We start from the raw sequence: 5638 nt of genomic DNA, 5'->3' as shown, positions 1-5638 counted from the left end.
TCAGGTCTAAATGCTGGATTAATACAGTAAAATGTAGCAGAATTTTCTTTACACCTTTAATTGAGAATTGTTCTTCTAGCTTGCCTTCATTTTACACTTGATTAGACGATTATCCTATTTACTGCACAACTGCAAAACCACTGTAACAGCTCAGCTGTGTGTTGTCCTGCCAAGTACACCATTTTATACATCCCATGCATTTTCTGATGCCTATAATGTCTGGCAAATGCCTGTTCATTTATAGGCTGGGTTTAGTCCTGTTATTGTCTGCTTACCATTTGCACAAAAAAAAATCTTGATTGCCACAGGTGATTGGTGGACTGTTTCCTAAAGGTTAGTACCTATACGAAGATAAAAAATGATCACGCCAATTATTACCTTGCAAATCTATGGTTTGCCATTGTTACCCAAACACATAAAGATCATCATAAATGAAGGTGACATCATTCTCTTTTTTTTAGATGCAAATTGTATCTGTGGCTAGCTCCAATCTGATTACTCTGGTATTTAAAAAAACAGTTATGGCAATTTTATTAAACCTCTATACTATAACACTGCCAAAGGCCTAGAAAATAATTATTTCAAAGTATATATGGCAATTGTTTCTTATTTTTTTTTTTTTGGATGGAGTATGGAATGGAAAACTTCTGTGTTTATTGCTATGTTGGGCGCATTCCCCTGTCCCCACCACCTCCACCATATTCACCACCACCACCATCTCCACCATATTCACCACCACCACCTCTGCCATATTCACCACCACCTCTGCCATATTCACCACCACCTCTGCCATATTCACCACCACCACCTCGCCATATTCACCACCTCCACCATCTCCACCACCTCCACTATCTTCACCACCACCACCTCTGCCATTTTCACCAACACCTCTGCCATATTCATCTTCACCACCTCCACTATCTTCACCACCACCACCTCTGCCATATTCACCAACACCTCTGCCATATTCATCTTCACCACCTCCACTATCTTCACCACCACCACCTCTGCCATTTTCACCACCACCACCACCTCTGCCATATTCATCTTCACCACCTCCACCATCTCCACCACCTCCACCATCTCCACCACCTCCACTATCTTCACCACCTCCACTATCTTCACCACCACCACCTCTGCCATTTTCACCACCACCACCACCTCTGCCATATTCATCTCCACCACCTCCACTATCTTCACCACCTCTGCCATTTTCACCACCACCACCTCCAGCATATTTACCACCACCACCTCCACCATCTTCACCACCTCCCACCTATTTCTCCTGGGGACAATTACCATTGACTCAAAAGGCAATGGAAAGTCCAGAATTTTAGAGTTAACACCAAAACAGAAAATATTTCAATGGTGTTCTGGTGGTAATGGTCTAATGCAAAAATTTTAGAAGACAACTTCTCATTGCCCTGGGAACATAAGTGAACGGAAATCTACCCAACAAGACGCATACAGCAAACCAAGAAATGACAGGGGTTTGAACCCTTCCCAACTCTACCCAAAACTCATGAAATAAAGCTGTAAAACACTTAAAAGGGAACCTGTTCTGAAAAAAAACTGTGACTGCCTTAGCTAACCTAAGGTTGCTAGTTGCCTTGCTGTCAACTGATCCATAGGTTTCAGTACTCATTGAGCTGGATCAGTTGTACAGTAAGTGATTACAGAGCACCTAACCTGCATGCTTGTCATAGGTCAATGGCTCTGAAAGCTTTCAAGCCATTGGATCATCTTGAAAGCCAGGCAGCCCAATATTTTCAGACAGAGGTCACCGATGGTTGCCTACATAGCCCAGGTTTTACTTTTTCTTTTTAAAAATGCAGGTGGTAAATTTGCAATCCGATCAATCAGACATTAACTATCTTAACCAATGGACATGGATGGATGGAATGAAATGGATTTTTTTTTTTTTTTATACAATAATGCCAGACGGACTCCAAACTCAACCAATTGGAAGAACCTTTTTGACTAAATACCTCAATGGTATGGAATGTGTCTCTACATTTTTGGTGTTATAAAAAGTTTTATGTTGCTGCTATACTATAAATATGCATATATGCAATAATTCATTTGCTGAATATTTTTGTTTTATGTTTTGAGGTTTATCCTAGACTAATGCATAATGCAATTATAATGGGGAAGCGTATTATTAATAGCCTAATAAATATTTAATTATTCTGCAGAAACTACTCTTGTCTTGTGATTTTATTGCTTTCACGTTTGAAACTGTTTTGGTTTAGATCTGCCTTTCTCAATCTTTTCAATAGTTTTCAAAAACCTTCCAGTCTCAGGGAACCCCTGATAAAATTTACTATCTCTACAACTCGTGATACGTTAGTGTGATGGTCAGTGGGAAGAATGTTCCTTATAATTGTGGTCATTGGGAAGAATTCAAAAGATCAATAGTGTCAGTGGGAAGAAATTATTCATTGCTCAAAGAACCTCTGGAGGAACCCTAGGGTTCCATGAAACCCTGGTTTAGATATTCATAATGGGTTCTAATGTTCTCTTTCATACTGGTATTAAAGGTGGAAAGCGGTCACATTTTTAAAAAATTGCTAGTACGTACGGGAGTTTATGGCAGAAGTGCCAATGGTCACTGAGTTCCCAATGCCAATATTACGGGTTTTTTTTTTTTACTTTAAACTTTTCCTTCATGTTGGAAAGTTTCTGATCTTCTTTTTCTCCAGAGATAAATAATGAAAATGTTTGATGGGTGATCAAATGGCATCACGTCCCTACTTATACGAACAAAACAAATACATGTATAGGGGACTTTTTAGGTACTAAAACAAAAATACTGTAAAATATCTTTTTATTATATAAATATTCTTGTTAACATTTTCCCACTACTTTATTGTATGTATGGTATAAATTGCAAGATATCGAGCAATCTAGTTCAGAGTTTCATTATTCCTCTGGACAACCACATGGACAAAGCCCTCAAGTTCTAATATTATACTGTATAACCCAAGACCGCTTATTTATATTTTTTTTAGCAGAGACCCTAGAGAATAAAATAGCGATCGTTGCATTATTTTATGTCACACTGCGTTTGCGCAGCGGTCTTTCAAATGCAATTTATTTATTTTTTTTTTTTTTTAAGAAAAACACTTTCATGAATTTAAAAAAAATTAAACCGTTAAGTTGGCCCAAATTTTTTGTATAATGTGAATGATGTTACGCCCAGTAAATGGATACCTAACATGATATGCATTTAAACTGCCCACACTCGTGGAATGGCGACAAACTACGGTACTTAAAAATCTCCATAGGCGACACTTTTTTTAACAGTTACCTGTTTAGAGTCGCAGAGGAGATTCTAATGCGATAATTATTGTTGTCACTCTGACGGTCGTGGCGATATCTCACATGTGTGGTTTGAACACTGTTTACATTTGCGGACACGACTTACATATGCTTTCGCTTCTGCACGGAGTGATGGGGCGCTTTTAAATATTTTTTCTTATTTATTTTATTTTTATTTTTTTCTCAATCACTTTTATTACTATCACAAGGAATGTCGGCTCTAATAAACGGTACCAGGGTGATGCTTTCAGTTGCAGACATCACCCTGGTACAGCCCCTTGAAGCCGAATGACGCATATTTGCGTTACGTCGGCATGAAGGGGTTGAGTAAGCAAACAGATTGGCTAAAACTCTTTAGGCAGTTACAGTTACAGAGTTCAACCATATGAATAAAAGCTGAGCAATATTTTATAGCCCTGTAAGTTTCACTTTTTTTGGACAGCTTGGTCTGCAGAGAAAAATAAATCAGGGCATATAAAAGAGGCATTCCTATGCCTTATATCATTAGAGGTATTGACCCCATAAGTCACTCAAATACAAGATTTTTCACTACTATGGGTCTTTTAGACAATAAAGATCCTCTGACCATTCCAACTGTTAATGGTCAATCAGTGAATGTTCATATGTTTATAGGCTCCCACACAACCAAGCCATCATCCCCTGAGCCTTAGGGCATCTGCCTAGATGGGTTTTCTTGGCTGAGTCCATGTTTGTGCTTCCTGTTTTTTTTTTTGTGGGGGGGGGGGGAGTAAACCAAAGTAAAGTTATCTGATTCAAACTCTGTTGCTTGTATTGAGATCATTTATTAGAAAAATTGTTTGGTTGTCGGGTCCAGCGTGTATGTCCGTTGGTCACCATCTGATGCTTGTAGGTGGCTTTAGGTTTAGGCAGTGCTGTATTTTGGCCTAGGCCAACAAGGCCCAGGCCTAGGGCGGCACTTTGCAGGGGGGGGGCGTCAAAAAAGCCCCCCTCCACCTTAGACTCTATTTGCCACTAGTTGCTAGAGCTGCCTCTCTCAACCCCCCTCTCTCACCCCCCTCTCTCTCAGCCGCCCTCTTTATCTCTCTCTCTCATCCCCCTCTCTCTCTCACCCCCTCTCACTCTCTCTCTCACCCCCCTCTCTCTCCCACCCTCTCTCCCTCACATCCCCCTCTCTCTCATCCCCCCTCTCTCTCTCACCCCCCTCTCTCTCTCTCACCCCCCTCTCTCTCGCTCACCCCCCTCTCTCTCTCACCCCCCTCTCTGTCTCTAATCCCCTCTCTCACCCCCCTTTCTCAACCCCCTCTCTCTTTCTCATCCACCCTCTCTCTCTCATCCACCCTCTCTCTCTCATCCCCCCTCTCTCTCTCATCCCCCCTCTCTCCCTCCCTCACCCACCCCCCTCTCTCTCCCCCACCCCCTCTCTCATGAGATCTCAGGGGTTCATGCTGGGACTTGTAGTCCTTCAATTTTGGAGGGAGTCACATCCATTAAAAAGGAAGGAGTGGGGCACATTTACATAGGAGGGGGAGGGGGCGCCCAATTTTAGTCTTGCCTAGGGCAGCACAAAACTAAAATACACCACTGGGTTTAGGCACACCTTAAAGTCAGGGCATGTTAAAGTGGACCTGAACTTTGCCCATGCATGGCAAAACATTAGGTTCACTTAATGTCACCCCTCCCGTCACTCACCTTCACTTCTGAGCAGGCTGTCTTAATAGCATCATGGGCCCCTGGGTAAAGTAATGTAGTGGGGCCACCTACCAGTCTGCTCCAATTTACGCACCTGCTCTCAAGAATTAAAGTATAAAAAAGATGATAGACTTAAACCTATATGTATTAGTACTTTAAATAAAATTGATTTTAAATAATGGGAAAACATGCCATAAATTAAAGACTAATCAACACACAGAGATAAGTACGGGGGTAGGCAGAAGAGCACAGTAGGGGAGGAGTCAGGAAGGCGCGATACTAGGATCAGGAGGGCACAGTACAGTTTCCAGGACACTGCCTGGGACACGGCCATCCCGGGACAGCTTAGTAAAAAGCGTGACTGTCCGGTCAAATCTGGGACAGTTTGCAACTATGATGTAATGCAAGAATTATCATGGGGCCCCCATGCACAGGGCCGTATTTAAGGGGGTACCACCAGTCGTCCTGTACAAGGCCCTGGCCAGCAGGGGGGCACAGGCAGGAGGGTGAAGCGGATGTGGGCAGGGAGGGTCATTGGTGCGGCAGGGTTGCATTTACTGGAACCAATCCTCTGTCTCTCTCTCTGCAACAGCTGAAAGCTGATTTCTCCCCTCCCTCCCATTGGCTTTCAGGTGCTGCAGAGACA

This window comes from Pelophylax lessonae, assembly GCF_965119305.1.
Source record: "Pelophylax lessonae genome assembly, chromosome: 1".
In the NCBI taxonomy this organism is placed as follows: domain Eukaryota; kingdom Metazoa; phylum Chordata; class Amphibia; order Anura; family Ranidae; genus Pelophylax; species Pelophylax lessonae.
This window is presented reverse-complemented; position numbering follows the sequence as displayed.